At 36.5% G+C, this 27,348-nt stretch overlaps 1 long non-coding RNA gene across 1 annotated transcript in view; it reads right to left on the bottom strand.

Moving 5' to 3' along the window:
* LOC130541476 (uncharacterized) overlaps positions 1-27,348 on the bottom strand; it is a 250,192-nt gene that overhangs the window by 78,165 nt on the left and 144,679 nt on the right. Inside the window, exon 2 of the long non-coding RNA XR_008955534.2 lies at positions 21,058-21,128. This is a non-coding gene — a long non-coding RNA (uncharacterized LOC130541476). The remainder of the gene's footprint in view (positions 1-21,057; positions 21,129-27,348) is intronic.

The raw sequence follows: 27,348 nt of genomic DNA, 5'->3' as shown, positions 1-27,348 counted from the left end.
CATGTTAGACTCTAATACCTGCCTTAGGAATGCTGGTCTCTATTCTATTGATTGTAATTTCATGCTTGTTTTTAGAGTTGGCCCAAACACTAGGGTCAAATTCGGCTTTTGAATTTCATCTTATTTTCACTTCCATAGGTAGCAATTTATTCACATTTGTTTCTCATTTGGAGTTTTTTGTTGTTTGCTTATTTTCCTATTGCAGTTTGTTTTCCTTTCCCAGGAATATTTATTCTTAGTGAACCTCAGATAGTTATTTTATTATTGTGGTTCCAGTTTCCAAGGGTCATTTTATAATCATTCTATTGCTAAAATTCACCTCTTACGAAATGTCACAGGGAAGAAGAGTTTGAATTGGTAAAACAGATAGAAGACAAAGTACCAGGATCAGATTAAATGCATTTAAGAAATCTGAAGACATTCAAGGGAAAAATAGAAAAAAGTATTAGCAAAAACGCATAACCTGCCATTGTGAGGGGTGACTGTGGCAAGGCACTTGAAATTGCCAAGAGAATTACCAGTCACGTCTCAGCCCTGCCTCCTGTGGTTGTCAAAATAAGGGTCCAGGATAGCTAGACTGCTGCACCCTTTCAGCAATCAGTAGAATCTGTTCAAGCAGCGTATCTATACCCTAGGCCTGAATCTGAATATGGTCTTGATTCTGTAAGTCTGTTCCTGAACTCAGTCTCCCCCTCCACCCCTTGCTCCAAGCTTCACCAGACAATCAGGTTTCAATCCCTCACTCTCTACGAAGGTCTTTCATGAATCATCTCTGAGAAATTGATGCTTCAAAAAGGGAGGTGGACTGTCTTTCAATTATCATCAGGCAATCAAATTTCACCCCTAAGACCACCACTATCACCACAATCAACACCACACTACCTGTTATTTGAAAGGTTTAGTAGCCATAGAGGAGAGTTGTGAATTGTGAGAATTCTTGATGTCTCCTCCCCATAATGTCCCTCCTACATCAATTTTACAAAACTAAAGATAGCTGATTCATGTCTTTGGCACAAACACCTACCAAATCTGTAGCAGTTCATGTAGGGTTTAGCAAATTCACTTATTTTAATTATTCTTGCCTCTCTCTTCCTGTTTTTGTTTATTTTGTCTTTTTGTTGTTGCTTTTGTTTTGATTGTTCTTTTGTTTTGATTTCTCCATTGCATATGCCCTATGAGTTTGTTAAACCTCTGTATCACTTACGCAATATTGCTTTTTTGTGATAATGTTATTTTGACCAAAATAACAGCAAACTGTGGGTCAGAATTCTACTTATCAAATATAAATAAATTTCTATTCACCAAATGTCAGATGCAGTGTTAGTCCTCAAAGATGCAGGGATAATCAAGAATCATCCCACCAACAAAGGACTTCATAGCTGAGTACCACAGTTTGATCCATAGACAAGCCATTCTTACCACAGTGCAACAAGAAACCCACACACTGGGTGACAGTGCAGAAAGATTTGTCAAAACAAACTGAGAGAACACTTCCCGGAAACGGTGATAGTTCAATAGAGTTTTAAAATATTGATAGGTGAATAGGGGACATTAGCTATTTTAGCAAGAGAAAAAAGAGTAGATAAAAGTCAAAGGTAAGAAAAAGCTGTAAGAATGTTTCTTACTATTGATTAATACACTGCAAACTTTTGATGCGTCTCCCTGAATTGTTTTTATCTACCACTCAATTTCAGTGTAAGACTACTCCCCCCAAAAAAGTAAGAAAACATTAAAAAGGAAATTGTCCTCCTGCTGATGTAATAAGTCACAAATAAATAAAGTTATTATCTGTTACAAGATAGATAACGAAGTAGGTAGAAAACTTATAAATGTCAACTCTGGAAATATTCTGCCTTTACAACAATTAAATAATGTCACAAAACAAATACAAAATTATTTAAAAGGTTCATAGTTGTTTTGTTTTGTTTTTTCTAAAAACTAGTACCTTACCGAATCTCTTGTCCTACAAAGATAGCTAAGGATACATGTCTTGCTATTTCTCCTTGGAAGAGACATCTTGCTCGAATTTGATTTGTATATGAATGAAACATTCAATGTGCTAATTTTCTGGTTAATATTCCCCTTTGGCACATACCAGCAAAGGATAATTGGCAGTAATGTGATTTAAACTTACTTGAATGTGTAGCTGTTAATTGAACCTTCACTTTTAGTAACTCTGCATCACAGCATAGAAATAAATTTATTCACATAAGATGTTCCCAAATCTCCTTCTGAAGAGATAACCATCAGACTCGGAAAGTTTCAGTATCCTCCCTCCCATCTGGAATCAAGGGGATCAACTCTAAATAACTTCTAGTATTATCTTCTAATCTAACAAGTTGATGATTATGGAATGGGCTACTTACCTATTTATCTCTCAAAGAAAGGAGAGCGCAGTACAAGGCAAGAAGGAGTCATTAATCCAAGGAAGGGACTTTGAAATAATTTCAGTGAATGATGAACATAGTCAAGAGGTGATTTTAAATTGTAATGATGGAGAAAGCAATCAGCTGATGCAGATTTTAGAAGTTGTACCAGGAACAATAATGAGAAAAGAGGATACTTAATCACATTCACAAAAGAATTATAGGAATACATAATTAAAGCAATGATAATGAGTAATAAAACTCTTGGTGAGATATCTTTCAAATATCACTAGAAGTAGAGTACGAAGCAAAAAAGTCTTCTGTGTCAGTGATGTAGATTTTGCATGAAAGTTCGAGAAGACACTTGGTAAAGTGAGAAAATCCTAGATCTAAATGTAAATGGACATTGGGTATGTGATAGAAGGGTTTAACAAATGCTTAGGGTGTACACTGTGCAAAGACACAAAGCAAAAAGAACAAGACAATTTAACATTTTAACATATTCTAAAAATAGAGGAGTAAAAACCAGGGTTTTATACATAAAGATGATGAAAAATTGCAAAAAGAAAAGCAAATGTCCTTGGAAAATGCAAATGTTAGCATGGTGAAACAACAGAAAAGATTTCAAGGATTGGAGAAAAAAAGGAGAATAGGTAAATTTGTAAATAGAAGCATTATTAGATGCATAAGCAGAATCATGACAATGAATGAAATACACTGCAGGAAATCATCCTGGCCAAGCGATAAGTTCTCTGAAACTAAAACTCAAATTTATATTACACAAAGGAAAGTGAGGACAAATTAAAAATAAGGTTTATAAGCATCCAGAGACCACATATAATGTACACAATAATTAGCAAAATGCTAAGGAAATAAAATTATAGACAAAATGATAGGAAGATAAAGAGCTGATTGTTACATATATAAGCATATGTATAATTAGTTACGTACATGTGTATATCAGTAAGACAATTTATTAATAATCATCCCTGATGGCCTATATGTATGTATGTGTATGTATTTTGAATCCTTCTTTGAATCAGTCTTAATGTCTTATTGGTTCTCTCATGAATCAGTAAGTCAAATAAAATATTCAGCATGTATTCTTTTTATATTTTTGTGAGAGTCATACTCATTCTTTTAAAATATTTTAGTTGATCTTTTGAACATCTATAATACATATTTCAGTATATACTATAAGGAGCAACACACAAGAAAAAAATGCCATGTCTGTACGTAGGTATGTATATATGTATGTATATAGAGAATATAATATTTTACATACATATATACACACATCATATGACATTTAAATAAGAATTAAATAGTTACATAGCACTATTTATTAAACAATAGTACATAGCACTAACCAGCTGCTCTATACATTAATTCATTTAATTATTGCAATTACCCTATAAAGTAGATGTGAGGTACATACCACTAGGACCACATTTTAGAAATGCGGAAACAGAAAAACAATGAGCAAACATGATTACACAAACATAGTGGCAAAGCTAAGATTCTGAACCCATGACATTTGGCTCCAATGGTGTCACTCTTAATCTTACCCAAAATTCTTTCTCACTTTCTGTTGTATAAAAACAGCTGTGCATAGGCATACAACATTCCCTTTAAAGCAAATTAACAAATATTTTTAAATAAATATATGAAAGAGGAAATCTAGAATGTTAGATCTTAAATTGTATTTTCTTTCCTCTTCCCAAAAGGAATTAAGTGTGATTGCAGGCTTCACATAAATTTGAACACTGACAGCAAAGCAATTGCAAACAGCAGCTTAACAGGTGAGAGACTACTTAGTCAAACTCCATGCTTACAGGTAATCTAAACTTGATGAGGTTTACCCCAGCGCACTCAGAAACTACTGATTCAATCTCACTGCCATTACCTCCTATATTTAAAGACTCGTTGAGGAATCACAAGATCCCAGAAGTCTGAGCAAATACAAACATATTTACAAAAATAAATGAATAACATCTTTATTAGGAATTGCAGACTAGTAGACCCAAGGAAGGATCTGGAAGGATTCTGCAGCAACAAATAAAGGGATCAGTGCCCAGGACTTAACCAATTATGGGGTGATGAGAAGGAATAAATATATATTCATCAAAATAATAATTTGCTAAATTCCTCCTTCTTTGAAGCAAAAACAGAGTTTGTAAATATGTTGGGGACTGTTGAGGAGGATAGGTGGGGTAAATATGGGTGAAATGTTTAACTCTAATCCTATTTCTAACATTTCCTCACGTATCAGTTTCCCGGGAAAATGTTTTAATTTCACCTTCTTATGCTTGTATGACGAACATAACTGACCGTGGATTTGAGCAACCTGGAGGTATAGGAACCATGCCCATATACACTGTATTACAGTTGTGTCCATACTCAAACTTACAAGGAAAGTAACTTCTTAGATACAGAAATAGAAAATTGAAAAAATAAGCCCCAATTCTGTCTTTCCTGGTGCCACCTTAGCTCAGCCAATCTGGGCTTCTATTTCTAACTAAACAATGGATGTCTTTCCTCATTATTTTAAGTGAAATTGTTTTGTTGTTAATCACAACCATCCTTTTTTTTTTTTTTCAGTTTCCTTCCCAGTTCCTTTTGCCCAGAGGCTTCAGTTTCACTCACTGTTTTTTTTTTTTAATAAATCCACCATTTTTTGTTAAACAGTGTGGCACATTTGCACATCAACTAAAGCTTCCACTCAGTTCTGAGAAGATGTGCTGGGACGGCCCCCTTCTAAAGCTAGTCTAGGACTGGAGGGGCAGGGAACTCAACAATGATACTGTTAGTATCAATGCGCCTGGAGTAAATGATTAAAGGTCGGCCAACGAAGACCTCAGGAAACTGAAATCAGAGGTTGGTTTTTCTCTTCATCTCTAGGAATTCAGTTCTATCCCATCTTTTTCGATGTATTGAAAGTTGTTTTAATGTATGTTTCCTGCTCCTGTTATCCATGAAACATGATATTTTTATTAACTTACTGATTTATGTCCTGTTGAGGACATTTCCAAAGTGTCTGCTTATTACTGCTTATCATCTTCAAATCCTGTTATTTATACTTTCTTGGACTTTACTTTGGGAAAGGAAACAGCTGCTACAAATGAATAAAGTTAGCCTTAATGTCTCATTTATGATCCAATATTATTTATCTGTCAAACCCATCTATTTAAATCAGGTGATAGCTACCTAAGTTATCCAACAATGCAAGCAAAATGTCATTTGTGCTGCTCACTAAGATTAAAGACTTCGAAAAGTCCTTTCTGAGATAAACACAGCTGATGGCTATGTGATTATTTGGTTTTCCCAAAGCACTGCAACAAATTAGGGTGGAGAGGTTAGGTAGAATATATTGACAAATGCAAAAAGTGACATCTGATGAGTGAGAATACAGACAGGAAAACATTTATATATATATATATGTAAAGATCATATGCACATACATTAAAAGGTAAAATATCCAAGGCTATTTAGTATTTATTAATAATTTGCTGTCTAGATGTTCTGCAAGTTATTCAAGACAACTTGAAATAAAAGATCAAGGCATACAGTGGGCATCTCACAGGTATACCACAAACCAGGCAGTGCAGAAACATCATATTAAAATAGGAAGAAGTAGAAGAATGCAAACATACTGATGTGGTCAGTTACTGTGAGTGGATATTAATATTACCTTCAGATGTTTTCAAAACCTGAATAAGAAAAATAATGTGAGAAATATAAGCCTCAAAATTTTTAAAAAGAAATAATAGTCAACATTTACAATGTTTTCTTACTATTATAAGTTATTTTCATATATTAATTTAGTCAAAGCTCAAGAAGTGCTTATGATTATAGCCCCGTTTTCTTTTTTAATTTTATTTTTTAGAGACCAATTCTCCCTGTGTTGCCCAAGCTGGTCTTCAGCTCCTGGGCTCAAGGGATTCTCCCACCTCAGCCTCCTGAGTAGCTGGGATTACAGAGGCACTAGACAATGCGCCCAGCTTAGCCCCATTTAAAAGATAAGAAAACTGAAGCACAGATATCCTAAACAAATCGCCTGAGGTCACTCAGAGGGTAACTGATGGAAACACGGTTCAAACCTAGATAGGCAGAGTTGTGAATTCATAATAATATGAATTCCTTAAGAGGGACAAAGCTTTTCTAAAAGAAGTTTATTAACTGAGTTCTTACATAAAGAACGCGCAGAAATATGATGGTCACTTTTTTTAAATAGGGGTGCCTTTAAAATGTGTACCAGGATTTTTTTTTTTTTAATGGCCTAAGAACCCAACAATAAAGCCTAACTCTGTGAGGCAATTTTGGTAGCAGGTAAGCTGATTGGTTCAGCCATCTGTTCGACATATTTGACAAGTCACTGATAGGGAACACAAAATGAACAGGATCCCTGATCTCAAGAAGGCTGCAGGCCCTTACGGATCAAAACGAAGCAAACGAAAGGACACTGGAGTGCAATAGATGCTAGAATAAATGCAGATTTTACATATGCAATGAAAGAGGAGAGGTAAATTTACTCGGGGGTGGGTCAAGACAGGTTTTACTGAAAAGCGATGTATAATGTGCATAATAAAAGGTGAACTGGAATGCAAACAAAATTTAAAAGCAGGAAAAGAGGATCTAAGCAAATATACTTAAGGGGATATAAAGTCTTTAAGAACTAGAAAACTATGTGTTTAGAGGCCTAAAGTTAGTGAAGTTTGGATACCTAATTTTCTTCTATTTTAATTCTATTTCAGTAGAAGCTTAAACTTTCATCAAATCCATATGGTGTGATTGTGGAAAGTACACGTTCTTCAACCATTCTTTAAACATACTCCTTCAGAGTCCGTTGCAGTGGAGCCTACAGAACCGCCTTTTTTAATATGCTTCGTGGGTGGCTTTATGTGCAGGGACATTTGAGCATGATAGAGATCATTTTAGTTGAGAATGTTTTTGAGGTTTTACCAGGCTCTCACTTCAATCAAAGATCATCTCTTCTGTGGAATGCTGTATTAGATTTAGGGTAACACTGCCTCAACATTGCACCTAGAGAATTCAGTTAACACCAAAATATGCATGCATGTAATTGAACAAATTGGCCTGTTAAGTGCAATTTTTAATAATGATTATTTGCAATTATAATTTGGAGAACATCTGTAAAAACAAAACCAATAGTTTTAACGTTGTATAATGGTATGCTGTTCTTTATGATAGTTATGCATGGTCAGTTGAGTCAAAAGTTGTCTCCTCCGTTCTGAGGACAAAGTCTCATCACTGGAGACATGTAATATCAAGATATGCATGTGGTTGTTCCTATGTTTTACTTGATCATTCAGCATTATTCTTTACCTGTGGTTGGACGCCAGCCTGGCATCAGCTTGTTGAGACAGCACAAAAGAGAATCAAATTGAATTTTCATTGAAAATGATAGTACACTAGGTTTTTTCTTTTAGAATCTGTTGTACCATGCAACAAAGTTCAAATAGAAAAGAATTATAGATACGTATTTTTATTACCTTCAATAATCATAGTTGGACGAATGTTCAGATAGATCTCCCTCGTTGAAAATACTATGTAATAAAATTCAGGAGCAGAAAAGGGTGACTCTCCATAATTCTACAATGTTCTTCCACCTACTCCCCTTCACTCACAATTTTTCTGTATATTAGAAAAGCAGAGTGGCACTGGGGTGCTGCAGTCACTCATACTGACTCAGGACAGGCAATAATGAAATATTTGACAATTTTGTAGCCGCTTTTTAAATCATTGGTAGCTTAAATTTAGCCACAGTGGGAGTATTTACATCACAAAAATCAGCAGATGTGGCAAAGCACTAATTTTTTTTTTTTTTTTAATTTTAAGAGCTGGTTTACCAGCACACCACAGCTATAGAACTGAAAAACAGGACTTCAAGTTTGGAGGACATAAGCTTAAATCCTTACTTTGCAATCACAACTTACATTAATTTAGATAACCTTTCTGAACTTCAGTTTAACTTTTCTCTGATAGAGATAAAGTTACTTACTTTGATAGAGAATTAAGTTGATATAAAATAACTTTTAGTTAAAGCACTTTATCATTTTTAAACTACACCTAATATATCATACTAGCCTTGTAAATTGTGCCCCTTGCGTTTTAATATAATAAATATTCTGTTGAAACTGAAATTGAAATTACCATGGCCCTTATTACCAATAATTTTCAGATTAGAAAAAGATAATTCCCTCAAAGCATTCTTTAGAATGTCAGACTCCTTATGCAATTACAAAATAACACAGTCTGAAGAAAAATTATTCGAAGAGAAGTTTCAGTAGAGGCCACAAATTCAAACAACAAAATCTTGCCTTCAAACAAATGAAAGAATGACTAATTTTTTAAAGGTTAATTGCAAAGTAAATAACTGTCTTAGTCTGTGTTTTGCTGTTGTAACAGAATACTGCAGAGTGGATAATTTATGAAGAAAAGAAATTTATTTGGCTCATGGTTCTGGATGCTAGGACATCCAAGAGCATGGCCCTGGCATCTGGTGAATGGCACCCCATGGCAGAAGGGTGGAAGGCACCCTTCCACAAGATAGAGAGATAAGTCCACCTTGCACTTTTATTAGGAGCCCACTCCTGTAATAACTGACCCACTGCTTCCATCGGGGCATTAATGTTTTCATGAAGGTGGAGCCCTCATAAGCTAATCACCTGTTAAAAGCCCCACCTCCCAATACTGTTACATTGGCAATTAAATTTAACGTGTTTTGGTGGGGACATTCAAACCACAGCAGTAACCAAACATGAATACTTAATCTTTTTTATTTCTCCTAAGAAAGTGTATCTTCTTTATGATGTGATGAGTGGTTAAGCTGTCCTGTTATTTAAGTTCTTAAACTTAAATTTTAATTTTTCTCAAACATTAATTTTTAAGTCCTTAAATTTTTAAGAACTTGATAGTACACAGTGGTATTGATTTTTTTAAAGTAGAAATTTGTGAAAAGTTCATGGATGCCTATTGTAGCTCCATAACAGCAGAAAATATGTATGACTAGATATTAAAATATTGAATGTAATGTTATGAAAGAATCAAAGGTGTTTAAAGACACCTCCTTCCACACTGAGAAATCAATTAGCAGCACTGTCCAATAGAACTTTCTGCGATGATGGAAATGTTTTAGACCTATGCCGTTCAATCGGGAAGCCAGCAGCCACAGGTGACTCTTGAGCACTTAAAATGGGAAAATGAGAAAACGAACTTTTTATTTTATTAAATTTAATGAATTTAAATTTAAACCTAAGTAGTTACACGTGGCTAGTGGCTACCATCCTAAAAGTATAGACTACACATCTTATATGTGTTCATACTTGTGTTTGTGTGTATAGCGATTGTTAGAAAGAATAAATGGAGTAAGCTATACTTGCAGCATTTATTTAAGAGGCTAAAAACCTCCCATATCTCCTCCTCATTTTAAAGCTATGTAAGAGTCATGAATCACATCTCCTGCGGCACCTGATTTTGTTTTTATGCTGTAAAACTGAAAAAAAAAAATCACTTTTCAAGCTTGGTAAGGGGCTTACTGAAAGGTGACAGCATGCTGGCAGCCCGCACAGCCCTCCCCTGCTCTCAGCGCCTCCTCGGCCTTGGCACCCACTCTGGCCACGCTTGAGAAGCCCTTCAGCCCACCACTGCACTGTGGGAACCCCTTTCTGGGCTAGCCGAGGCTGGAGCCGGCTCCCTCAGCTTGCCAGGAGGCGTGGAAGGAGAGGTGCGGGCGGGAACCAGGGTTGCCCGTGACGTTTGCGGGCCAGCGCCCGTTCCAGGTGGGTGTGGGCTCCGTGGCCCCACACTCAGAGTGGTCAGCAGGCCCAGGCAGTGAGGGGCTTAGCACCCCAGCCAGCAAGCAGCTGCGGAGGGTGCACCGGGTCCCCCAGCAATGCGCGCCCACCAGCGCTGCGCTCGATTTCTCTCCCGGCCTTAGCTGCCTCCCCGCAGGGCAGGGCTCCGGACCTGCAGCCCGCCATGCCTGAGCACCCCCCACCCCCCCACGGTGGGCTCCTGTGCCGTCAGAGCCTCCCTGAGGAGTGCCGCCCCCTGTTCCGCCATGGCGCCTGGTCCCATCAACCGCCCAAGGACTGAGGAGTGCCGGCGCAACGTGCGGGACTGGCAAGCAGCTCCACCTGTGGCCCTGGTCCAGGACCCAGTGGGTGAAGCCAGCTGGGCTCCTGAGTCTAGTGGGGACTTGGAGAACCTTTATGTCTAGCTAAGGGATTATAAATACACCAATCAGCACTCTGTATCTAGCTCAAGGTTTGTAAACACACCAATCAGCACCCTGTGTCTAGCTCAGGGTTTGTGGATGCACCAATCTGCACTCTGTATCTAGCTAATCTGGTGGGGACTTGGAGAATCTTTATGTCTAGCTAAGGGATTGTGAATACACCAATCAGCACTCTGTATCTAGCTCAAGATTTGTAAATGCACAAATCAGCACTCTGTGTCTAGCTCAGGGTTTGTAAATACACCAGTCAGCACTCTGTATCTAGCTAATCTAGTGGGGAAGTGGAGAACTTTTGTGTCTAGCTCAGGAATTGTAAATGCACCAATCAGCACCCTGTCAAAACAGACCAATCAGCTCTCTGTAAAACAGACCAATTGACTCTCTGTAAAATGGACCAATTAGCAGGATGTGGGTGGGGCCAGATAAGAGAATAAAAGCAGGCTGCCCAGAGCCAGCAGTAGCAATCTGGTCGGGTCCCCTTTCACCTTGTGGAAGCTTTGTTCTTTTGCTCTTTGCAATAAATCTTGCTACTGCTGACTCTTTGAGTCTATACTGCCTTTATGGGCTGTAACACTCATCGCAGAGGGCTGCAGCTTCACTCCTGAAGCCAGTGAGACCATGAACCCAACGGGAGGAACAAACAACTCCAGACGTGCTGCTTAAAGAGCTGTAACACCGCGAAGGTCTGCAGCTTCACTCCTGAGCCAGTGAGACCACGAACCCACCAGAAGGAAGAAACTCCGAACACATCCGAACATCAGAAGGAACAATCTCCGGACACGCCGGCTTTAAGAACAGTAACACTCACCGTGAGGGTCCGCGGCTTCATTCTTGAAGTTGGTGAGACCAAGAACCCACCAATTCTGGACACATTACTACATTTAATATTTGTTGTATAATTAACAGCCTTAGGTAAACAGATAGTAAACATAACGTTCTATTTTCTCAATGTTTAAATAGTTGTGTCTCTAAAAACAGTAATGTAAAATCTATTTAAGAAGCCAGTGTAAGAAACCATTTTAAACTCTCCTGTTTGTAACTTACTTTCCTTTTATCATCTAATAAATAGAAGTTATTTCTTCTTCAACTCTAGTCTTTTGGCTCCTTCGTGTTATTCATAGTAGATACCATTTTTAAACTAAAATAAATACAATCTATCACAGAATTTTTAGTGTAATAATTCACAGTTTTTCTTTTTACACTATCAGTAAGCTGAGTAAATACCTTTATTTCTTTTATATTCACCAAAATAATGTGATTACCCTAAATGACTTGTAACAAGGTGCAAGATACCTAAATAAATGCATTATTTAAAAATCTTGACATCTGTTAAAAAATAGAACATTTTTAAAAAATCAAATGTCAATATGTTATTAAGAGAAATGAGGTTATCAAGGTTCAATATATGATGGTTTTTTCTTCCTTGACATTTAACCCATCATATTAAAAGCTTCTTCAAAGGAAAGAAATATCAGCTTGTCACCTGGAGATTGAAATTGAGCTGCTCTAAGACAAACTGCTGTTCCTTCCCTATGATGAAATTCATAGGATGGACAAAAACGTCAGGATAAAAATAGGCCACCTGGGAAAAAAAGCCATCAGGAGAAGAACTATAGCTATTGTTATAATTACAACTAAAAATCATTTAAAAGCCAGTTATTTTTCCCTAGTAGCACATGAAAGAACATCTAACACATTGATTTATATTGTTAAATACTTAAGTGAGAAGAAACTGTGATAAGACTATGCTTATGGCAGTCTGTGGATTTAATGTTAATAAAAGATGAATCATGGATAACATGGTATTTTAAAGAATGGCAAATATTTTAATTCATAATACACAAAGGACGTACCACAAGCTGGCATTTTCAAACTCCAGGATAACAAAAAGGAATATCTATATCAATATTAAATACCATGCAAGATATTGAGAGGTTGGATGCCAAAATATACATATCTTATTAGGAAAATCTCCAAAAATGTAAGAGTGACAGAACACTAAATAAATCTAATGAGAATTAATAACTTGCATTTTCCCATAATGTAAAACTTATCTTGAATAAGCACTTAGAAAATATTATTACTCCTAAAAAGTATTCCCCCAAAAAACTGAATACTGTTAAATATCAGCTTTTTCTCCTTCTGTGAAGTGGAAGAACATGAATTTGTGAAGGTTTCATTAAATTTAAATACTGTTAGCTACTGGTCACTCCATATTATTAATTGCTCAGTTTTGAATGTTACATGCTAAGAAAACTATTAGCTACTCTTATGGATACTTTATCATGTAAGACATATTACATGCTTATCTAATGAGATTTTAATCCTTGGGAAGTCAATACAGGAATCAGTCATATTGGATTTTACTTAACAATTTTAACATCACTTTTTAAAAAATCTCATTTTTAATTATTTAGGAAAAATTGTATAGGATACCTAACTTTATTCTACACTGCTTTTCCAATCAATATTTCTCCTATAGACAAATAATGCAAGGAGAGAAGTTCAAATGATGTATGGGCCAAAATCCAGTCTGACTTTGAAGAAAATAAATAACCCTCAAAGTATAGTACACCTGGTACCTGAGATTGGCAAAACAGTCCTTGATTTTATAAATGTGTTGAATCTGAATGTCAACGGAAAAACAGGGAGTGTGGGGAGGGATTGCTTAATGGATTGTTTTGGATTGTCCATAAAATATGTTACAGAAAGTCACCAACTCCTCAGAAACAAATTAGTTTCATGCAGTGAAAATATTGGCAAGTAATAGAACAAAATGGCAGACTTGAAGTTGACAGAAATGTTTCACATACTCATTGTGTATTGGATAGCATTGTAAAAACACACAAAGAAATTGCCTTCACCATACATTATCAATTCCATATTCAAAAATGCCTAATATTTTAAATCTTCACATACAGAAAATTTGAAGAAACAATGCTCAACAGTCTACTGTTTGTAAAGGGATTTCCTAAAAAGAGATTGATAGTAGAATAGGATCTGTCTGCATGATCAATTTTCCTGTGCATTAAAATAAAATTTCATTTAATTTTTACCCCTTGGTATTTGATTTTTACCACAGCTCCAAATAACTGAATTAAACATTTCACATAAATCATGATACATGTTCACCATCAGTCTTAAAGGTCCCATTTTGTTTTATTTTATTTTATTATATATTTTATCTTATATTTCTCACCTTCCTCCCTGAGTCCTACCCCCATTCATCTATCAATGGAATAAATGCTTGATTTCATGTTTTTGGTTTTTTTTTTAGTATGAGAATTTTTTCTAAAACAAGAATAATGTTTTGTGAAGGTACTTGTAATTATTACTATGCTATCAATATTCTATTTTCTATTTATTTAGTCAACATGAAGTTTTTAAGATCAGACATGTTGATTATGAATACCATTGACATGGTTTGACTCTGTGTGCCCACCCAAATCTCACCTTGAATTGTAATAATCTCCAGGTGTCAAGGGTGGGGCCAGGCAGAGATAATTGAATCATGGGGGCTATTCCCCCTTACTGTTCTCATGATAATGAATGAGTTCTCACAAGATCTGATGGTTTTATAAGCATCTGGCATTTCCCCTGCTGGTACATTCTGTCTTTGCCTGCCACTATCCACGTAAGATGTGACTTACTCCTCCTTGCTTTACGCCATGATTGTTAGGCCTCTCCAGCCATGTGGAACTGTAAGCCCAATTACACCTCTTTGTTTTGTAAATTTCCCAGTCTCAGGTATGTTTTCATCAGTAGCATGAAAACAGACTAATACAACCATAGTGTGTAATCAACACATTTTGCTTTTATTCATTCCCCTAATAATAATAGCTATGTTGCCTCCAATTACCTATTTCCACAAAACATGTCCCTGCTTGGAATGGGGGCAAGATTTTTCCAGAATAAAATAACAAAGATCACATTGTTGAGTAGTACGATATAAGCATTTGTAAATCCACCACTGTGTAATTTCCTCCAGAAAGGCTGCACCAGTCTATGTTCCCATAAGCTATGGATGACAAGCATCAATTCTCCATATTCTTATCAACACAGCTTCTTTTCCATTTGGGGACTCCAATAACTGTGAAGTAGTATTTTATTTTATTTTGCATTTATCTGATTACTAATGTGGTTGCACATCTATACACATAATTTTCAGTCATTTTGTGCCATTTATATCCTTTGCCAATTTCCTTACTAATTTTTTCATCTTTTTGGTTACTTGGAAGACATTCTTTGTATAGTTTTAATATTAAAACCTTTGCAAATATCTTCTCCCAATCTGTCGTCCATCTGTTAATATTTTTTGTAATATTCATTGCTGGAAAAATATCCTGAATTTTTATGTTGATAAATCCATTGCAGTTAAATCCATATACATTGTGCTTTTAAGGTTCTGTAATGAAGTCTCCATAGCCCCATTATTTTTTATGGTTTTACTATTTGCATTTAAATCATTAATCAATCAGCAGTCCTCCTTTGTATATGCTATGAAATAGAAGGCCAATTTTATTTTTATACTTTGTAAGTCTGTTTTCCCAAAACAATTTATGAACCATTCAACCTTTTGCCACTGGACATGATACCACTTTCATCTTTATCTAGTTCCCAGATCAAGGGGTCTGCTCTTGAACTCTATTTTGTTACATTAATATTTTCACTCTTTATTTCCTATATTATTATTACTTAGGCTTCGTAATACATTTATATATCACTAAGAAGATATCCTGTTTCTTTTTTGTCAGCTGACTTTTTCACAGATATTTTTGTATCTGTATATTTTGTATATACGTATATACGTTCAGTTCCTCAAAGGTACTACTGAATCTTTATTGAAATTACATTGAACTTATACGTTTATTTTGGAATAAAAACTTTTATATTTTTAAATAAAGACATAATAGATTTCCACATTTATTTAGGTCTTCTTTAATTTCCTTTATTACAATTTTAAAATTTCTATTATAAAAGTTTATAGATTTCTTTCCAAGGTTAATTTCTAAATACTTTTAGAATTTTGTTGCTATTGTTTTATATTACATTATTTTTTGTTTTGGTTGGCATTACTTACTTAAATGAATGCTGAAGAATTGAGAAAGTTGACCTCATGTTTAGCAAACTTGTTCAGTTCTCTTATTAACACTCATTCTTTGTTAATTCTACTAGGATTTCATCCAGATCATATCTCTGTAATCATAGAGTTATACTGTTTTATTTTTTTCTCAAAATTTTCAAAATCCATATTTCTTTTACATGAATTCCAAAGAATTAGCCCTAATCTCAAGTGATTTATTGAAATCCAATAATTAAAATTGGACATTTGTTTGCTCCCAATTTAAGATAATGTATCTAATCTTTAAATGTGATATTTGATGTATATGCATCAAATATTTATATTTACATTATATTTTGGTATAAGCTTTTAACACATTAAGGAAGTTTCCATTCAATTTTATGAGAATTTAAAAAATACATAATATGGTAGAAATTCAACTTTATAAGTTGTTTGTTTCAATTTTTAAAATAAATAATGAGCTTTATAAAATCTTATTCAGCATCTATCAAGATATTTATGTGATTTTTACTGTTAATGAGTGAATTAGAACATTGAAAACTTTTACAAAGTGAAAATATTCTTCTATTCTTCTATTTATCATAAAGTACCTTTTAATATACTTTTGGATTTAGTAAGCTAAAAATGGTATGCTCACATGGAATTATTTCCATTACGTGTATGACGAAGTCCTAGGAAACGTATGTCAACCACTCCCATAGCCTATAGAAAGCTAGACTAACCCAGCAACACGTGCACACATATGACCTTAGCAGATCACTGGCCTCCAGCTGGTAAAAGAGTTAGAGAAGCTGACCTAGGTTGCAGATAGAGGAGGTGATTTATTTTAGGAGAAAGTTGTTGGTCTGCTCTAAGTCTCAATTTCTCGACTGGGAAGAAGTTAGGAGAGTTTTAAGCCTAGAAAAAGGGCCTCCTGGAGCCCTGGATATTTAGGAAAACTGTTACCCAGAGTCTGACAAAGGCCTATGAAATAAAGGCAAGAGGCCATGGTAATAACAAGAAAGTACTGTGCAGAGAAAGCACAAGCAGCGCTGGAACCAGCTAGAATTCCCTCATCAGCAGGAGCAACAGCATGCCGGTGGTTCTCATCAACCAGCGAACGGCTGCCTGAAAATAAAAATTTGCCTAAGAAATTTTAAATCATGCCAAAGGACCAAGCAACCCCAACAGGAGGCTGGACCATCCATTGTCAAGGGGCTTAGGGAGAGATTATCACCTGCTTCCTGGGAAGTATAATCACATTTTCCAACAGACACCTTCAAAGGATTCAAAAAAGTACCTGCGGCCCGGTGCAGTGGCTCACACCTGTAATCCTAGCACTTTGGGAGGCTGAGGCAGGCAGATCATCTGAGGTCAGGAGTTCAAGATGAGCCTGGCCAACATGGGGAAACCTGTCTCACCGAAAAATACAAAATTAGCAGGGCATGGTGGCGGGCACCTGTAATCCTAGCTACTTGGAAGGCTGAGGCAGGAGAATCGCTTGAACCCGGGAGGAGGAGGTTGCAGTGAGCCGAGATAGCACCACTGCACTCCAGCCTGGGCGACAAGAGTGAGACTCCGTCTGAAAAAAAAAAAAAAAAAGCATTTGCATCAAAGAATGAGTAAAGTATACACTGCCTCCAGGGCCAGAGGAAATAAATATAAAGAAGAAAATTTAAATCAATCCCTGGGGAAAAAATTGTCTTAACATTAGGTAAGTGTGTCAGCATCCAATTTTTTCTATACATACCTGTATGTGTGGGGTTTTTAAATTACTATTAGAGAAAATACATATAATAGATTATATAGAAAGAATATAGAGAGAACATGTAATATATATAATAAACTTGAGTTTATATTCTTTATGAAGTACAGAATGCTGTACATTTTACTCAGAACTCTATCATAGGTGTTTTACTTGTTAGTATTTTATCTAAAACCTGTATAACATTTAAATTGACTGAATAAGAGTTGTCAGGTTAAAAGCAGAGAGTGACCTTTATTTTTTCCTCACTACTGCTCTTTCTAATTTTGAACTGTCCTTATTTATCCCCAGATGAAATATTAGGCCGATCTGACATTTTTTTCTAGTTAGTTATTAAGAAGGACTCTCATTTTTCAGGGATATAAAAGTTCTTTTCTGCCTAATATCTGAGTATCAACCTGTCATCCAATTTAAAACTTTTCTCATCGTCTTCTCCCCAGTCTCAAACAACTGGGAACATAGAGCCAAATTCTTATTTCCTCTCCCACAGATTCCTTGGCGACCTTCTGTCGCTGGGATCTCTCTCTCACCTGTAGTTCCTATCAGAGACACAATGCCTTCTCCAAAGCATGAACACTCGCCCGCCCCTTTTTACTGGCAGTCCACCTGATATGGTTTGGCTCTGTGTCCCCACCCAAATATCATCTTGAATTGTACTCCCATAATTCCCGCGTGTTCTGGGCGGGACCTGGTGGGAGATGGTTGGATTGTGGGGGTGGGTTCGCCCATGCTGTCCACGTGGTAGTGAATAAGTCTCGCGAGATCTGCTGGTTTGATAAGGGGAAATCCGTTTCACTTGGCTCTCATTCTTTGTGTCTTTGCCTGCCGCCATCCACGTTAAGATGTGACTTGCTCCTCCTCACCTTCCGCCATGATTGTGAGGCTTCCCCAGCCGTGCGGAAATGTAAGTGCAATTCAACCTCTTCTTTCTTTTGTAAATCGCCTAGTCTTGGGTATGTCTTCATCAGCAGCATCAAAACAAACTAACACACCACCCCACGCTGACTCTTTATTAGTACAGTTTCCCAGGTGGGGGCTATTAGTACAGTTTCCCAGGTGGGGACTTTTGACAGTGTCCTGTTCAAAATCAAGTCCCTCAAGTCCAGCTCCTTTCTATTTATGTGTTATAGGTCTGGCCCAGGGCATCTTCGCCCCAACATCAGTGGGTGGGTTGCAGTGTCCCACTCTTGCCATCTCTCCTCTTGCTCTGCCAGTGATGATAAAACCTTGAGACTTTTTTATATCTGAGTCAGGTGCTAACTGTGTGTCTACAGAAGCACGAAGCATACGTATCAAGATTCCTTAGTGCTTTTCCAAAAGCTCTCCTCACACAGCTTCAAAAGAAATACTCCACTTTCCTAAAACTCTTTGTCCAGGGAAATTCCCATTTTTAAAATGTCTTCTAATGAATTCATTCATTTTTATGTACATACATCATATATAAAATGCATCTAAGAATTCATTAAAGGTGTACGATGGTCTAGTGGTGTAGAGTTTCAGGACGTCCCTTTTGCAAGTAATTCATGGATGATCTAAAACTCCATTTGAGAATAAGGTAGCACTTGGCCTCCACAAAACTTTGCCTCTATTTTGGTGCTTCAGCAAAAACTATAAAAAACAAATACTTGTTAAGCTCTTTAGATGTGATGTTTAAAATTGTTCAATACATAAATTCATTAAATGTATCACTGTTTATTTTCTCCATGCCCTTGTACAATGGAGGTTGTCTTTATATGCTTTGTACTCATTCTTTTATATAACAAATGTATATTGTTTATTATGCAACAGTCACTGTACTACAAACTAGAATGGTAGTAGAAGATAAAGCTGAAAGGCCCTATGCTTATGCAATTTACATTCCAGTAAGGGAGGTTGACTTAAATAAATAAACAAATAAGTAGTTTTCTGTTAGGTAAATACTATGACAAAACTAGATAGACTGATAGGAGTAACGATTGTATAAAGTATAGTTAGAAAAGGACAATGCATTGACATTTAAGCTGTTGTTTTTAAAAAGTGACAGAGGCCAGGCGTGGTGGCTCATGCCTGTAATCCCAGCACTTTGGGAGGTGAGGCTGAGGCAGGTGGATCACGAGGTCAGGAGATTGAGACCATCCTGGCTAACCCGGTGAAACCCCGTATCTACTAAAAAACAAAAACTAAAAAAAATTAGCCGGGCATGGTGGCACCTGCCTGTAGTCCCAGCTACTGGGGAGGCTGAGGCAGGAGAATCGCTTGAACCCAGGAGGCAGAGGTTGCAGTGAGCCAAGATCGCACCACTGCACTCTACCTGGGCAACAGAGCGAGACTCTATCTCCAAAAAAAAAAAAAAAAAAGTGACAGAATGAGGCACGTATATACTATGGAAAAAGCATTCTAGACAAAAGAAAAGCTAATGCAAGAGCTCTGCAAAGAGGCATGTTGCCTTGTTCAAGGAACAGAGGACTGTCAATGTACTTTTGAACATAAACGACAAATCTAGAGGTAAAGCTTCTAAGTCACAATCTCCTTTTTCTTATGATCAATTTTCTTAATTGATAAAAGTCACATCTCAATCTGCACCTGGAGGGCAAAATAACAAACACTCTTTTTAGGGCTTTTTTGTTGTTGTCTGCCAGCATTTATTTAATGAAATTTTGCTAGAAATAGGCAAGACTGCCACCTTCTCAATTGTCCATCTCTAGAAAACCTTGAAACAATTAGAATGCATCCAAACAAAAATAATTATGTAAGTTACCAGGTTTAAGGATTAAATTTTCTAGACTTTTGCCCACTGAGGTAGGAGGCGGTACTCGACTCTGGAGCAGGGACTCGGAAACTGGACCAGATTGAGGACTAGTTAAAAGGTCCAGGGCATCTGGGGCAAAAGCAACATTACGTAAGATATGCCCACCAGTGTGCTACATCAGTTTACCATTGCCATGGCAACACCCGGAAGTTACCACCCCTTTCCATGGCAATGACCCAACGACCTGGAAGTTACCATCCTTTTCCTAGAAATTTCTGCATCATCCCGCCTTAATTTGCATGTAGTTAAAAGTGGGTATAAATATGACTACAGAAGTGGCTCTCGGCCACTACCCTGAGTTCACTGCCTATGGGGTGGCCCTGCTCCACAAGGAGAAATACCTCTGCCGCTGCTGTATGCTGCTGCTTCAATAAAAGTTGCTGTCTAACACCACTGGCTCCCCCTTGAATTCTTTCTTGGGTGAAGCCAATAACCCTCGTGGGCTAAACCCCAATTTGGGGGGGTCGCCTGCCCTGCATCACTGTCAAGTTACTCAAATGCAACTGACTATTTAAGTAAGAGATTAAACCATAGACTTTAGATTGTCTTTTATTATTAACATTTTAATTTTCTCTAGGTGTGTGTGTATGTAAACTTCATTCAATATTTATAGTGTCTCATTTTAATAAACAGTTTCTTAGAATATGATTTTTTAAGGTTATAAATAATTTTTGCCCTGCATGAGCTCATAGTCACTTGGGGAGAAGAGAAAACAAATTGCAGATCATCGAGCTGCAGAGAGGCAGTGCTAAAAGTGTGGAGAAGATGCCATCGGTGTAATGTGGTAGTCTTAAAAACGGTACCAAATGCTTTTACCTTCCTCCCATGAAGAGGTTCCATTTCCGTCCCCTCTTTTCGAATTTGAGCAGGCTTGTGACTGTTTTGACCTGTAGATAACAGAAGAAGTGATGCTATGTGACTTCCAAAGCAAGATCCTTAGAGGCATAAGGTTTCTATCTGGCTTTCTGGAATCTCTACTATCTGGATGTTCCCTCTCAGAACACAGGCCCTGGGAGCCAGCAGCTGTACTGTGAGAATGCCAAGCCTCCTGGGAAGAGGACAAGTAAGTGCTCTGATGACAGTCCCCGCTGAGCCTGCCAGTCACCCCAGCCCAAGAACCCAACTCGCAGATGGAGAAACCTGCAGAGGACTCACAAGTGTGAGTCACCTCCAGCCAGTCAACGCTTTCCAGGGTAGGCCCTGACATTCAGCAGAGAAAACCATGCCTGCAATGTGCCTTTATTTCTGATCCACAGAAAGTCTAAGCATAATAAAATGATTGACATTTTGTCACTAAGTTTGGGGTGGTTTGTCATGTCGCAATAGGTAAATGGAATAAAATAGATAGTGATTATATATTTCAGAATTTTCAGATGGCCTTTATTTCAAATATTCAGTAACTTTAAATCCTTCAAGATCCTTTAGATGATCAGATATTGGCCTAAAGCTTTCTTCTGATAAGAGCAGTCCTTAGACCACTTTTTCTGGCTGGGCAAGTTGAGAAAGGCTTCAAAGAGGAGGTAATGTTTGTCAATATTATTGAAAAATTGCCAGATCCATTTCATGCATTCATGAAATAAACACCACTATTCGGGGCCAATACCTAGAAGCCTTTAATGCTTTGAAAAGCACCTAAAAATCATTTCTCAATTGCATATTATTTGATCTTCAGTTTTGTCATCTGCCTGCACTTGGTACAAATTCTGTGTCATTCTAGAGGTAATTTTGCAAGGCAAGCCAGTCAGTATTGTGACAGCAGAGGATGGAAAAAGGAATGCTGCCTTCTTTTGTCCCTACAAATAAGAGGGAAGGGGAGTGGGGGGGCACATGCAAGGATTCTATTGCTTTTTCATCTTTCTGTTATCATTGTCTGTGTCAACTCCTGGATGTAGGGGGACCATTTAGTCTTTGCATCTACAAAAAACAGGCCATTTTTTTCTTTTTGCTAACCTAATTTTTAAAAATCATTTAATTGGGCCCAGAGGCTGTGCAATGGAAGGATATGGAGTTTGGGAAAAATAAAACCAATGCGTGAACCAGGACATTTTGTGTTCTTTAAGCTTTTAGGAGGACAAGTGCTGAGGACACTGTAACATTCTTATTATGACTGATTAACCGCCAACAGCATGATTTCAGAAAGAAAAGGAAGGAAAAAAGCCCGTTATCATTACACACAAGCAGCCTACTGTCAGTCCTTGAAAATAAAAATTTGAGATAGAAGACAATGAATGCTATATTCAGGCATCATTAGTCTATTCTCTTTATGTATATTTCATATTAATCTGTTTGTTATAAATATGTTTCACATGTCACTTTTCTTCTATTTCCACTTTATTTTTTCTCTACTCCCAGATTTCTCGGCACCAAACTCTTAGCTACTATCTTTTCTGGCAAATTCAAGTCCCAGAAGGTATCTCCTGCCACAGTATCATAACTAATTTTCTCCTTTCAATTAAAGGTCATAGTTTGTTTGAAAGAGCAAAAAGAACTGCAAGAAGCATATTGACATTGTGTAAATGAGAGCTGAACATCAAGGAGTATACAGTTAATGAACAAAAGATCATTGCTTAGTGTCTAACTGCAGCATTAAGGCTTGGTATTGAATTCACTGAAAAGGTGATGTGACAGAGGACAAACAGGGGACAAACAGGTGAGGGGCTTCATGTTGTTCAGTGGGGGCTCCAACCTCCTCTCTCTATTACTTCCTATGTATTGTTTTGTTCTCAGAACTTAAATGTCTATTTGAGGGGGAAAATGCATTCTTCTGTCTTGTGCAGAGATATATAGTATGGTGCTTATAACATGTGTACTGGTTTATATTATTCAATACAATAACTTGCATTTTTATCCAGTGGGCTAAGAAAAACATATTTAAGGAGAAAAGGCCATTCTGAAGCACATTTTAAGTGTTAGGGCTATTGATTCAAAGACTACATGTTGTAAGTGTGCAAATATTAAATGTGAATATAACTATATTTTATGATTTAATTGCTAATAAGTAAGCAGAATGAAAAACATCTAAGAGGAAATGTGTAAAAACTGAATTGCTGGAATATATTTTTATCTTAAAGAAAAATTACTGAAGATACTTGTTAAAGATGATAAGGAAGACTTAATTCAAAATGGGCTACTACAATGGAGGATTGTAGCAGGTGAGAGACACTGGGCTTAATTCCAGATACAATAAGAAAAAAGGATTTATAGCAAAGGAGCAGAGTCAGGGGCTGCTGGATGGACAATTACTAGGAGGTATGGTAATTATTTGTTCAGCTGACCTAAGGAGTTTTGCTGAAGACAGGCCAGGTGATACAATTCAGAGAGTAGTCAGACCAAGAACTGGGGATGGAGGGGTGCTTTTATAAATTGGCTCAGCACGATTCTTGCTAAAGCTGGACAATGCAGAGATAAACACAGAAGCCCAAAAGTCAGGGCCTAATTGAGAAGAGTTCAGAGGAGCCTGAAAAGAGCTTGGTCAAGGAGAGAATCATTGTCACATAACGATGTTCTTAGTTAGATACATACTTTGCAGTTAGTTATGCTATGTTGATAGAGTTCCATGCGAGTGTGTGTGTATGTGTGCATGTGTACGTATGTGTTTGTGTTTTCCATAAAGAGGACATAAAATGTATTTTACACTGTAAATTTCAGTGTGTATCTTTTCAATGGAATGTCAATTCAGTGTTTGCTAATAGCTCACAGATTTATGTTTGTGAAAAAAGAAATACTGGTTGTTAGAAAAGGAAGTTGTTATATTGTTTTCTGAGATGAAACAGTTATAAGGTACATAGACATCTTACCTTTAATGCAAACTTTATGTTTTAATCCTTCATAAGATTTGACAGTCAGCTGCCAGGTATACATCGTTACCAGCACTGTAGTAATCAATTTTAAAATATTTTAGTGTTAGGAGAGATTAATCATTTGTTTAGGTTTTATAATTTAAAGACCCCTAGTTGTATGCTTTAATAGCCACTCATGTAAAATTTAAAAAATACTATTTCTACTGATCCAGTACTAAAGATGCTAAAGATGAATAATGTGTACAAAAGTGCACATTTTAGAAAAAGTGAACATTTCAAAAAGGTTAAAAGAACAATTTTGTCATATCATCTTTCAATGTTCATTTAATTTCTATGGATCATTTTCCTTACCCATAAAAATTAAGGTTTAAATTAATATGCTTTTATCTTTATGGTGCTATTGCTAAAAGTCAATTTCTCACATAAATATTCTTTGTCTAACAATTAGAGACAATCTGTTTAGTAACTAACAAGTTCAATCTTTTGATTAACAAATTAACTTTTTTGAAAATGTAGAAATAGAGGTAATATACAAATATGTGACATAAGCTTTATCGTAAAAAACTTTAGCATTTACCTCAAGAGGCAAATCTAACACACATGAAAGGATTCCAGACAACATAAAATTAGAACAAATGTGGATTATATGAGATACAAAAGCTGAGAAAGCTCACAGGCAAAAGAGATCAAGGAGTTTTTGTGGATAAAGCTCTCCCATCTGACAATTCAGGATATTTAATGCTTTCTGTTAACCATCTCATTGTAAATGTATACCTAAACTCTTACTGTAAAGATGTAACTACATTTAGAAATGAAAGTAAGGGAAGTTCATCTTTTTTTCATTTTAAGAAGTGTTCACTGATAAAAATTAAACAATTTCCTTTGAAAAATGTGATTTCACTTACTTTTTTTAATGTGCAATTTGCAAATATAGAGAATTAGTAATAAATGAAACATTCACAAGTTTTGGTGGCACAAAGATCAAAGAGAATAAGGCAAATCTTATTTGTTAGATTTTCACACTCAAATTTAGAAAGTAAATTATTCTAGAGGTAGGGGTTATCCCTGAAAGGACAAAAAAGATTTCCAAGTCTGAGTAATGCGCACTGGTTGAAGAGTGATAAAAGGTTCTTGTTTTTTTGTTTGTTTTGAGACAGAGTCTCGCTCTGTCACTCAGGCTGGAGAGCATTGGCATAATTATTGTAGCCTCCACCATCTGGGTTCAAGTGATTCTCCCACCTCAGCCTCCCAAGTAGTAGAGACGGGGTTTCACCATGTTAGCCAGCCTGGTCTCAAACTCCTGGCCTTAAGTGATCCTCCTGCCTTGGCCTCCCAAAGTGCTGGGATGACAGGCGTGAGCCACCACACCTGGCCAGTAAAAGGTTCTTTAGACAGAGTTCACATTTTTAATATGGGCCAGCAGTTCCATAATGTGGCCCTTAAAATTTTAAGGCAAGAAAACTTAGATAATAATTCATTATGTGATCACTGAGAGCAATAACTCAAAATACAGTGTTTAACTTACACAATAATAATAATGGAATTGTAAGCATCTGAGAGCCTAGCAGGATGAGAGTAGATGGAAAACGTATCAGAAAGGACTTTCTACCAATCTTCAAAATTAATCCAGATGAGATCTTACAACGGAGAAGATAACTTGGGGCAAACAAGGAAAATTATATGGAAAAGATATAATGGATCTGTATTAGTGGGGACTAGATAGATAAACTGTGTAATAGCTGGAAAGAAAACAAGAGGACTTTTCATGGATGATCACCAAGTGACTTTCCAATGTTGAACATATAGGACACAATTAATAAATAAATATTCCCTAGCAAATTCCTACATTCTAACATGAAGATACCTTATACCCTAGAGGAACAGAGTGCATGGAATATAAATATGAAACAGGTTCTGAAAACAAAGTGGAAAAATGCTAGTTATATACCAAATGGGAAGAAAGTTCAATTTTAAAATAGCCAGTTAATAAAATATGAATACTACTTAACATTTACAGATATATCGTAAAGAAAAAAATTTTAAGAGTAAGATACATTCATAAAATCAACAGGATATTATCAAATGTTCACATTTTTTCAATGCCTTTTAAAAAGGAACATAAGAGGCCACATGCAGTGGCTCACGCCTGTTATCCCAGCACTTTGGGAGGTCAAGGCAGGCAGATCACTTGAGGTCAGGAGTTCAAGACCAGCCTAGCCAACATGGTGAAACCCCATCTGTACTGCAAATACAAAAATTAGCCAGGGGTGGTGGCACATGTCTGTAATCCCAGCTACTCGGGAGGCTGAGGCAGTAGGATCACCTGAACCTGGGAGGCAGAGGTTGCAGTGAGTCGAGATCATGCCACTGCACTCCAGCATGGGTGACAGAGTGAGACTCTGTCTCGAAAAATGCCAAACAAAACGACAAAAACAGAAGGGGCATTAAGAAAATACAGATTGTACAAAATTGTACATCAAATTATACTTTCTTTGTCATTTCCCAGCATCATCTCAGTAACAATAGTTGGATAACTTCAGCAGTCATGGGTAAAGAAGAATTAGATTAAAATTGGAAAAGATAAATCCAGTAAACTATTTATGACCCTTCATAAACCGTGAGGCGCTAACAAATTTAGATAAATGAGGGAGGAAAATGATCACACAAATTCAATAAATTATTTAACTGATAGCATAATTGAAATGAATATTTTGCTGTGAGAATAAATGTTTATTACACAAGAAAAGCATGCTAAAGAAAAAGATGAAACTGAGTAAACCTCCAAAACAAATAAAAAATATTTCTGTATTAATAAAATGGGGTTTTTGTTTTGCTTTTGCAGACTTAATAAACGTGACAGAGGAAATGACTAGATTTTAGGAATTAATTATGTTTGGCCACTTAATGCAATGCAACCAACACTGGAAGTGAATAGTTAATATCACTGTTCTTACTAATTCATTCACAAGAAAGGACAGAAAAGCAAAATATCAAAGGAGCACTAGGAATGACTCTACTAATAGTGCAGACCCTTTGGGCAAAAAGAGACTCAGAAGTGTACTTTACTCAAAAAGACCATTAGACTGTAACTTTATAAACTTACAATATAGGACATGGCAATGGGTACCAGGAGGGATTCTCTGAACCCAGAGCAACAAGAGTACATTCTCCGAGCAGAAGACAGGTGGTTTGCTATCCATTACCCAACTGCTTTATCTCCAAAGGGAAAAAATAATCACCTCTACGGTTTTCTGTGTTCACATTAAAATAAAGCATACATAGACCTCAAATTTACTACACTTTCCAA

This window comes from Pan paniscus, chromosome 3, assembly GCF_029289425.2.
Source record: "Pan paniscus chromosome 3, NHGRI_mPanPan1-v2.0_pri, whole genome shotgun sequence".
NCBI lineage: Eukaryota > Metazoa > Chordata > Mammalia > Primates > Hominidae > Pan > Pan paniscus.
Note: the sequence above shows the minus strand (reverse complement) of the source record. Positions and strands in the feature narration are given on the sequence as shown.